Source organism: Oculina patagonica, chromosome 6, assembly GCF_052425735.1.
Source record: "Oculina patagonica isolate OP01 chromosome 6, crgOcupat, whole genome shotgun sequence".
Taxonomy (NCBI): domain Eukaryota; kingdom Metazoa; phylum Cnidaria; class Anthozoa; order Scleractinia; family Oculinidae; genus Oculina; species Oculina patagonica.
This window is the reverse complement of record NC_135763.1, coordinates 34164162-34175270: the sequence shown is the minus strand read 5'-3', so window position 1 is coordinate 34175270 and position 11109 is coordinate 34164162. Positions and strand designations below refer to the sequence as shown.

Below are 11109 nucleotides of genomic sequence, written 5' to 3'. Positions count from 1 at the left end.
CATATTTCAACTGAAAAGTTTCAGATCTCAAAAATAAATCATTCTTTACACCATATTTAAGTGGCCAGTGAACACTGGCACATTTCACAAAAATTTCACCAAAATGACTCACATGTACATCTGTGTACATATGCAGATACTATACATTATAAATATGCACAGTACTTATAAAATATGCTGACATTTGTTGGTACAAAAAAATGATGTCTAAAATCACAGACTACCCCTTTAACATACATTTCTGTAATAAGTGAAAGTCCAGAAAATTTTATCACATTATTTTGATCAAAGGGCATTCATCCCACTAAAGTTCCAAAAACAGCTGATTGTTTTTTTTTTCACATTTTGCAGCAACACATTTTGATACATTGACAATAACTCAATTGGTTTAAAAGATAATACCCAGAGATATAATAAAAGTTGCACAGGGACAAGAAAAAAATGATCAAAGAGTAAACTGTCTGAAAATATTTGACTGGATTTATTAAAACCAGGTTAATGGAATTTTCACCGTTTTAAGTGCAAATCGCCATAAATGCGTTTTTTTTTCTCGCCAGAAACTATCTCCAAAGTAGACGATATAAAAACTAAAGTGAATGTCAGTCTTTTTTTCTCTTCCTCTCTCTCTCTTATCTACCTTTCAGTGCTGTTGTTCATTTTTTTTTCTTGGCATGTTTTAAGCCATATCACAGTGCAATGTACGTGGTCAAAAACACTCAGGTCACTTTTCGGGGACCATGTTTTCATAAATCCAGTTATATATATTTAGGCATTCAGGGATTTATTATTCAACTGCTTTATTTTCCAGTCTTTTTTGTCAAAATTTGGTAATTTTCTGCATCTGTCTGTGTAACTTGACCTGCACACGCAAATGCGAATTTGAAAAACCACTTTTGCACTTCTAATATTATAAAATAAACAGTATAACACAAGTTCTATTTGTTTAGTCACTATAAGACTAGGAATAACCCTCTAAGACTAAAAGTATCATGAAATACCATAAAAGCTCTATTACCCCATTGCAGTTGTAAAAAAAACTTCATGTAGTTAATGGGTTACTACAAAGTAATCTGTGGAGACGCGGTGGCCCAATGGTTAGCGTGCTCGACTCCGAGTCGAACGGCCCGGGTTCGAGGCCTGGCCGGGGCGCTGCGTTGTGTTCTTGGGCAAGACACTTTACTCTCACAGTGCCTCTCTCCACCCAGGTGTATAAATGGGTACCGGCGAACTTACTGCTGGGGGGTAACCCTGCGATGGACTAGCATCCCATTCAGGGGGGAGTAGCAATACTCCTAGTCGCTTAATGCTACGGAAACCGGGATAAGCTCCGGCTCTATGGGCCACTTAGGCTCGGACAGACTTTACTTTTACAAAGTAATCTAAAACCTGTAAATAATTGTAATTTTCCCTACCCAGCTCAAGCAGTCAGTTAAATACTGTAACAATCTATACAACTATGCAAACAACTTGCAGTTCATTGGCTTCATGTGTATTTGGTCATCATTTGCTGCATGTGATGGCTCACAGGGGCAGCTTGGCTCTCAGTGTGTTACTGTAAGCTGGGACCTGCACTCTTGGCATCTTGTCACCTGCCGTGGTGCCTTTTTCCACCACCTGTCTAGTGACCTCTGTCAACATCTCAATCAGGTGACTGTGTTGATGATGCTTCCTTATAACATCTACCAAAACCTAAGAACAGATAAATCCATGAGAGATTCTTAGTTTTTTCCAAAAACAATTTGGTCAACTGCCCCCAAGAAGCTATTGTAAAGTATTTCAAGTACCGTAATGATTCGATTTAGCGCCCTCCTTCCAATAAGCGCCCCCTTCCGAATAAACGCCCCCCTTCGAATGTGTTTTTGTAAATAAGCGCCCCTATTCCAATAAGCGCTCCCATTCTAATTAGCGCCCCCGTTCTTATAAGCACCCCTATTCTAATAAGTGCCCCTATTGTGGATAACTGCCCATACTGAAGTCATTGACGTCAACTAGATAAACTCCTGACCGTTCGCCGTACAGTTCATGTATATATTTACTGCTAAAATGAACAATTATTTTAAAAGTAACTGAACTTTAACCAATTTCTAACTGTTACAGTTTCTGTTATTGTTAGATACATTAGGTTGTTTCTCAAGAAATTAAATAAGCGCCCTGTCTCGAAAAAGCGCCCTCCTTCGAGGTGCCAAAAGTAAATAAGCGCCCCGGGCGCTAAATCGAATCATTACGGTAAACTGTACAGTCTCACCTAATTAATATGGACACCGAAGGGACATGGAAGAGAATCCACATAAACAGGGAGGTACCGTATTTATTTGATTAAGCGCACTGGGCGCTTATTAAATTTTTGGACCTTTAAAGAGGGCGCTTATTCGAGGTGGGCACTCATTCGAGGCTGGGCGCTTATTACATTTTCACTATTTTTCAGTAAATAGAAAGTTCATTTTGCAAAGAACCAAAAAATCACAACAAAACTTGAGGATGTACCAAAGCAGAATTGTAACTGTTCGCTGAAAGTTCCTGTAAAATACTAAGAAAACACGGTCTTTGGGAAACTCTTTTTAAGTTAGTTGTACTTAGTCAATTTCAATCTCATTGGGCACCTATCACCTATCCTTGTTTAGGGGGGAAGGGGTGGGCGCTTATTCGAGGCTGGGCGCTTATTAACTTTTTCTGCCTTCAGGGCGGGCGCTTATTCGAGGTGGGCGCTTATTCGAGGTTGGGCGCTTAATCGAATAAATACGGTATCCACCTCATGAAGTGGTTTGACTACATAGAAAATTTCTCCAATTTCCAGGGCCTTGATTGTGTTGCTCAAAGCCCAATGTAGTGTACATGTAGTTGTATAATAGGGTCTTTATTTTAAGGTTTCATTACCTGGGATCCTTGCTGATCCCGAGTGCATCTTATAACACTGGGCACTCACAGGGTCTTAAATGAGAGGGTCCCAGGGGTGATGAATGTTAGCTCCTTGGGGTCCTATAAGAGTGCATTTTGAGTGGGCTTATTTCTCTTAGGGAAAAAAAGACAAACAACGTTGAAACTTTCATACTCACTTCAATAAACACTGAGCCAGACTCTGGATATCGATAAGAATAATGCCCAGGTGCAGATCCGAAGGCCAACAGAAAGTCAGTTTCTTGTGCACAAGCACCTCTGGCAAGTGTGGAGTCGTGGTTAAGGGTGGGCACAAGACTGTCACAGTGACGATCAGGGGGAGAAATAAATTCACCTAATGGCCCTCTACAACACTGAATGAAGAACAACTTTGGTTTGTTGCGGAGGGTTGGACATTTGATTGCTTTGAATTCGCTCATTACATCTTCAACATATGCAGCTCTATCGTCAACCCCAAACACAGCATCACGGCTTCCCCCATGTGACATGATGATAAACACGAAAGCATCAAAGTTGCTGTGATCTTCAGCTGCCACATCTTTAGAGGTTTTATTTATTTCATCCCGAGTTAGATTTCTTCTGATATCCACAACAAAGCCAAGTTCCTCAAAGAGATCTTTAAGCCTTTTTTCATCATGTTTGGCACCATCACGATTGTAGGCCTCATCATGGAACTGCTCATTATTTTTAATGACACACTTTCCTCTTGGGAGGCTCTTCATTTTGTAAGATGGGAGTCCAGGACTTTCTAAAAAACAAAAGGAAATAGTATATTATTTAACAGTCAATTGGAGTCTATATATACCGTACTTTCTCGATTAAACACCGGGCCCCGAATAAACGTCGGGTCTCCAAGCTGTATTTGAAAATAAACCCCTTAAACAATTATTAAAGGTTTAATATGCCTCAAAAATAATGTCTACATATATAGCTGTCAAAAATAATGAATAAAAATAATTTCATAAAAACATAGGGCTTGAACAAACTTCTGGAATCAAATAAATGCCGGCTCTATCGGGCCAAGTTTGAAATAAATGCTGGGGGCATTTAATCGAGAAAATACGGTATTGCAATCCAGTGGAAGCAAACAGAGGGGTTTCTTTATCCCACATTCAATCAGCAGGGTGCAGTAAGGGGTGGTGGCTCTCAATCAAAAGTCACAGGTCTATTTTCCTTCAAATCACAATTTTTTTTAGACGTTCATTTTCATGAAACATGTATTTAACATACACAACCCATAAATGCCTGTGCTGGCCAAAGCCGGCCATGATAAATATTGGCTTAAAATATGTACAAAAATGCTCTTCTGCCTCTGGCTACTCCATGGAAAGGATTTCCCCCTTTTGTTGACGCGTCTTTTGGAATTTTTGAATTTCATGTACTATATATTCGTCTCAGACGTCCATAGACAAGGGCTTTTTTGGCCCGCTTCACGGACCATTGGTCGTTAACAACCAAAATGGCATCACGTGATCAGTGTTTTGCAAACCGCATAGCCACAAAAACATTGTCACTTGACCAGAATTTCTGAACTGCAGACTAAAACCAACGGTCTGTGAAGGGGGCCAAAAAAGCCCTTGTCCACGGACGTCTGAGACGAATAGCAAAAGCAAGCCTCAGTAGAAGGCCAACAACTGCAGCAAAAAGATAAAAGGGAAAGGGAAATCCAAAAGAAAATAAATTAAAGTGCCTATAAAGTAAAAAATAATTGCTGCTTATTTGAAAGGCTTTTCATAAATAAAGAAGAATGGCATTTTCCTTTTTGAAATATCTCTTTTCGTTTTAGATATATAATTGCCATTTTTGTATTATACAAACAAGGAACTTGATGATGTCATAAATCGTTCCACTACGAGACACATCACACCCAGCATAGAAAATTGCACTCAATCTTTGGACTCAATCTGTGGATTGAGTTCGATTTCCAAACCAATTGAACAAATCAAACTTAATTGAACCCAATCCATCAGATCCCATTCGATTGAGTTTGGCAACCGAACTCAATCGAACACAATTAAATGGATTTTGTTCAATTGTGTTCACTAAATAAATTGGCTCTGATAAACCTATATACAAACAAACTCTAAGATTTCTTATTGCATCCATTAAGATCGCCAAATCTTGCACAAAATTAACTTGATCGGTGGGATTCCTCCACTCTAGCTAACAACAATCTCACATTTCTTTCATAATGGTCAAGTCTGCGACACCAGAATTCTGCACTGTCGACTTGGTTGGTAGACAGTGATTTCTTGCTTCTCCTATGACTCCCAACAGAATATCAAAAAACAAATCAATGTTTGGTATCCACCAAGCCACCATACAGTCATGCTGCTGGATGCCGGTCAGGTCATGAAGTCTTACATGCAATACTGACTGAATGAAATGTAAATCGGCTGTGAAAAAGGAAATTATTTACTATGCAGAATGCTTTTGATGTGGACGTACCTTCACAAAGAATGCCTTCACAGACTGCTTGGTATCTGCCATTTTTCATTGGGTTTGACCCAAATCCAACCAATATAACAGCCCCAACATCTTCTTCAGATGATGGGGGTCTTGAACTGGTAAAGTGACCAGTTTAGTGGGGTCTGAAGTATCTTTTGCACTGCGGTTGCTCAAAGACACCACCTCGCCTGACCGTGTTACAAGCTCAATTCGGCCATCCACTTTTACAGCATAGGAAATGCTGATCAGGGCATAAGGACGATTTGGTCTAGTTTCTTGATATATGCCCTTGGTTTCTGCAATCACTGCATTTGGAAATGCTTGCGTTATACTTGGAAACACCATCCCGCCACACTCTTTGAAGTTCAGTAGTGAAAGAATCTTGTTTGTGTCCTATTTACAAATAAAAAAGGATACAATAAATTTTGATAATTATTTTAGAAATGAATAGACAATGTATGCAGCACAAAGACGCATGGCTGTAATATTCCAGTGAGAAAAATTTGAAAATATAAAAATAGTATAAATGAGGGTTGTATATAATTTGGAACTTTCAAGGTAGACTGCACCTGCAGGGGTCGAAATGATCCCCTGTCGATTTCAGGTAATTTTCAGAAGTGACAGGTTAAAAAAAAATTGATGCCTGTTGTTGGTGACAAGCAAGAAAATCCTTGTTAATTCAGAAGTTATTGATTGAATAATATTTTCATTCATGTTTACTCTGTGCAGTTCCAAGAAGTTCTTGCATGGTAGTTATCAGACTCTACTACCGGTAAATAAAAGCTAGATGGTGTCATCTTTGCAGTGCACAGGACAAAGACAGCAAATATCACGTAACACATGTTTCTTCACCGATCAAGCATGAGACAAATTAGCAACAAAATGTCATTGTTATAAAACCACAGTTGGATTTTGTTATTGTTAAAAAATTAAAATATTTAAATAATATTGTTCAAGTTGGATGTTGGTCAGGTGGAGACAGATAACAAATATTCTACCTGTCACAAGACACAGGTAAAAAGGGAACATTTCAACCCTAAACATGTATGATTCTCGGCATGGTAAAGAAAATGGAAAGGTCAACGCAGTCAAACTGAATGTCAATCGTACTCAATTTATACATGTAGATTGAAATCAATCTACAGGATCATTTGCTTGTTAACTTTAATAATAATAATAATAATAATAACAATAATAATAACAATAATAATAATAATAATAACAAAAAAGGTTCTTAATGCGCATTTAAAATACAGCATTGCAAGTATCAGTGGCGGTTAAGTCTCGCAGCGACTTCCCCAAGCTTTGTTTAGTAAACTTATTTTACGTTTTTTTTGCCTTTTCTTGTCCGATCCAGCAAGTGCCGGCGGAGTCGGCTCGTAGTGCTGGGGAGATAAGTAAGGCTCGTGAAGTCACAATTGTCTATACTCTAGCACGTTGCTTACTGGAGGTCAGCTCATAGTGCCGTTTAGAGTTAGGCTTATAGGATGCGTAAGCTTATGCCCTGCCAACTTGTCCGATCCAGCGCAGGTTTTACCGCTGGGGAGATAAGTTTGGTAACACAATGGAAGTTCGCTTGTCACGCCGATTGCGGAGCGGTGATCCCCCCTTAATGCCATATACTGTGTGGTTATTGTGTTTTATTTACTTTATAAATGTCCAAAGCGAATTTGCATAGGAACTGCGACATTAATAAAGCTTTAAAGTGCCTATGAAGTAAAAATTAATTGATGCTTATTTAAAAGACTTTAACAAATAAAGAAGAATGGCGTTTATTGTTTTGAAAAATCTTATTTCGTTCAGGAGATATTCAAGTATTTGTGTTATGCAAATGAGGAAAGTGATGACGTCACAAATTGTTCCACTAAAAGATAGATCTCAAAATCAAGGATATCTCTGTAAATATAAGAGTGATATTTTTGAAACTTGGCATCGTTGGTGACCTTCCTCAAAAGTGTGTAAGATGGCTCATACTATGATGTAACCATGGCAACACTCTTGGTCCCAGTCTCTTTCTGTCATAAACCAAATATCTCCATTTGCAACCCTTTAATGTGGGGCAGAGGGTCTGTTGAAGGCACAAATGTAATAACTGGTCACAAATGTAAAAGGTCAAGTGTAATAACAAGTCAAATGTAAAAGGTAACAAGTGTAAAAATTGGTCACAAAGAAGGATACTCAGATTAAAAATCCGAAGGAATGAACTATTTAGATGTCTCATGTCGAACTTATTTTCTCCCACCTCATCTAATAGGGTAAAAACAATAGAAGAAGCCTTGTCAGGGCGGCCAGGAGGCCAAAGTGACCGCTAAATAAGGTTTCTTTACTTATTGTACTGAGAAATCCTTTTGATGCCTGGCCGTCTAATGGGTGGCCGCTTATGCTGGCCGCTGGGTGGCCGTTAAATAGGTACTCGACTGTAATTGTTTTCTTGATCATTGAGTGATTGTTCCCAGTGAACATGTTAGTGAGGATGACTTCTTGACTTCCTACTACCCTTCATTTCCCAGGCACCGTTTGAGTGCCTACGTAGGCACAGCCACGGGATCTAATTTTTTAGCTGGCTTACGTGATTGATGACAGGTTTACTTTTGTGTTTCGTGTGATAGGCTCCGGTACTCTTTTAGTAATTTTTGAAGTATTTTTCGTCTTCTTTTTTGCTCACTCAATTTGACCTATAAGTAATCGATTCTAATGGATTTCAACTCTTTCGGTAGCAATAGCACGTAGACAAGTGTCTAGACACAGAATCCCCGCTGTCTTAGATAGTTTGGACAAGTTGCATTTCTGGTTCCCCAAGTGAGTCTGTATGTCTGCTCTCTGTCCTCATTCCTTTTAACAGAGCCGCCCTTCATCAGTGTAATATCTGTAAAAGACTGTGAAGGGCCAAACATCTGGTGTTTTTAAACAACTATCTTTCAAGAACACATTGAACAAACAATTTCTTCAACTTGTTAAGTGATTTTATTTTTTTTCTCTTCTCAATTCTTAATTTGTGATTACATTGAATAACATAGTTATTACATTTGTGCCTTCAACAGGGTCCGGCTTGGAACACACATGATGCCCATATCTCTTTAACTCTCCTCATTATCTTGTTGAGAGTGGATCATCTTTGGTTAAGCAAAAACTGGGGATGTGAGTATTAATTAAAATAGGTATTTGCAACAAAACGGTTGCCATGACAATGGCATGACAGGTGTCATTTTGTGTCTTTTGTGGTGTACATTAATGGTGCCAAGTTTGAAGAACAAAGCTCAAATATTCCTAGAGATATTCTTGATTCAGTGCTTCATCTTTGTGTGGAACAATCTCAATGACGTCATCACTTTCCTCATTGGCATAATACAAAAATGTAAATATCTCTAAAACGAAAAAAGATATTGCAAAAAGGAAAATGCCATTCTTCTTTATTTTAAAAAGCTTTTAAAATAAACACCAATTATTTTTTACTTCATAGGCACTTTAAAGAGAATCGTTTAAATCACAGTTAATGGAGCATGACGCTCCCGAGGCCCCTAGTGGGTTTTCTATTTATGTTCTTGTGTAATGTAACGCAACAGATCTTTAGACCTTTCTTGTCTCAACAAGACAATGGTTATAATGGACTCTTACAGTGTACATGTCGCAATATCGACTAGTATTTTTATATTACGCATTTTGTATGGCTAAATTAATAATACCTCTTTTCATGTCTTGATCTATGCTGCAAGCAGTTCGTGTTGTCTATAGTACACATTTCGCCATTGGGCTAAACTCAGACAGCTGTCTGGCTATAAATAGTGTAAGGTTTGAACTTTAGCATCATTCGCTAGCAATATCGCTACTGTAACTTTAGTTCGTCAAAAAAATTGTGATTCCCACCCTCCCTCCCTTTGGAGGTTTGTTTATTGTTATTAATAATAAATTGGGGTTCACCACTGTGTATCACGCTTTCGGTTAAGTCTCGCAGCGATTTCCCCAAGCTTTGTTTGGTAAACTTATTTTACGCTCTTTATGCCTTTTCTTGTCCGATCCAGCAAGTGCCGGCGGAGTCGGCTCGTAGTGCTGGGGAGATAAGTAAGGCTCGTGAAGTCACAATTGTCTATACTCTAGCATGTTGCTTACCGGAGGTCAGCTCGTAGTGCCATTTAGAGTTAGGCTTATAGGACGCGTCAGCTTATGGCCCTGCCAACTTGTCCGATCCAGCGCAGGTTTTACCGCTGGGGAGATAAGTTTGGTAATGTTTGGTAATGAATTTCACTGGATTATCGCCCAAATGTCACGGCCACACAAATGTCTCGCTCCATTCTCTTCCATTTATCGTTCCATTTTTATCGCTCGTGTCAGGCTGATTATCGTCACGCTATGTATCGCTTGTTAGCGAAATTTTTTATGGCTTGAATCTCGCCAGTGTCTCGCTCAGATTTTTCCTACGGGCTGATCTCAAATGTTACAGAAAACAATATTTCTGCACTCTAATGTGCTTTTCAGAAATGCTTATACTGTAAAAACTTGTGTATAAGCCGCACCTTTTTGCTGAAATTTTGGGCTCAAAATCGTGGTTGCGGCTTATCTATGAGACCATTGCTTTTTAGGGGTGTACATTGCCTAGTCTCGGTCAGAAAAAGCACTAAAAACACCTGAAACCTGAAAACTGCTGTTGTCGATCATTGCTTTTGGTAAAAGGTCTGTCCCCTAGAGGAACCTTAAATGCTTCAGTCTCAAATTGTTTGTCACTAGTTCTTTCAAACAATTTATTTGCACCTCGCTTATGCAGCTAAACTCGAGCTGACATGGAATCTCCATTCCTCCACAAAGCTGCCTATTTGTTAAACTCCCATTTAGCAACAAATTTTTATCCACAGATAGCTGATATGATTAGAATTTGAACTTTCAGTGAACTTTACCGTGTTGTTTATGTTGTTTACTGATCACCGATCGGACATGACTCGACCCAGACTTCTTTCTTTAAATGACTGTGTACTAACCAAATGAAAATTTGGGGAATTTATTCCTTTTCACCTACTCCACAATCTTTGAGTTTATTGGTGTTTTTGATGCGAGCAAAACGGTCTTGTTATCTTGGTGAAAACGCTCTATCCACTGGATAACCAATCGACATTGAACTCCCACAAAAATCGACGTTCGATTTCGTTCGATTGCCATTTCCGAATGTTTCATTTACTATGCCGGGATGACTGCTGGGTTCCATGTTGTTGACAAACACCACCTAATCTAACATTTTAAGCTTTCAAATAAGAATTCCCTTTATAACACTTCCATACTACCGTTTCTAATAATTATAATTGAACAGTGAAAATGCATTTTGACGTGCTCATTCATATTAAGCTTAAAGATTGCTCACTCTTCTTGTAATTGATCTGTCGAACGCAATATGTATATACAATAACAGTAGTGGCAGCCATATGCACTCAAGCTGTAACAAGACTTACCAGTTTCTTTTTCGTGTTGCCTACGTAACGTCGCTTTTGGAAAGGCTTATGAAGACGGTAAGAAATTATCGATCCAACTTCAATATCGTCGCCTCTCGAGTCTCGATTATACCAAATATACCGACCATCTTCGTCCTCCAGACGAAATGGGTTTCCCAAAACTCGAGCGTTTTCCTCGTCCTGAAAATCGAGGACAATTTTCAAGCCATAAACCAGGGAAGTATCATCGCCCCCTCTCGCTTTGGAAATTACTACACCCTTTTTCTCGTCAGGATAAAGCTCCCGTGATGAGGATTCTTGACTAAGCATTGCGATTTCTTGACCCAGGGAG

The 11109-nt window shown here is 38.9% G+C and overlaps 1 pseudogene across 1 annotated transcript; it reads right to left on the bottom strand.

The window, feature by feature from the left end:
- Positions 1-1073: 1073 nt before the first annotated feature.
- Positions 1074-11109, bottom strand: LOC144657023 (caspase-7-like; annotated as a pseudogene). The gene is made up of 4 exons (XR_013571435.1): positions 10779-11109; positions 5344-5736; positions 3054-3643; positions 1074-1689 (listed from the first exon to the last, which is right to left on the bottom strand). The product of XR_013571435.1 is annotated as a caspase-7-like (transcript).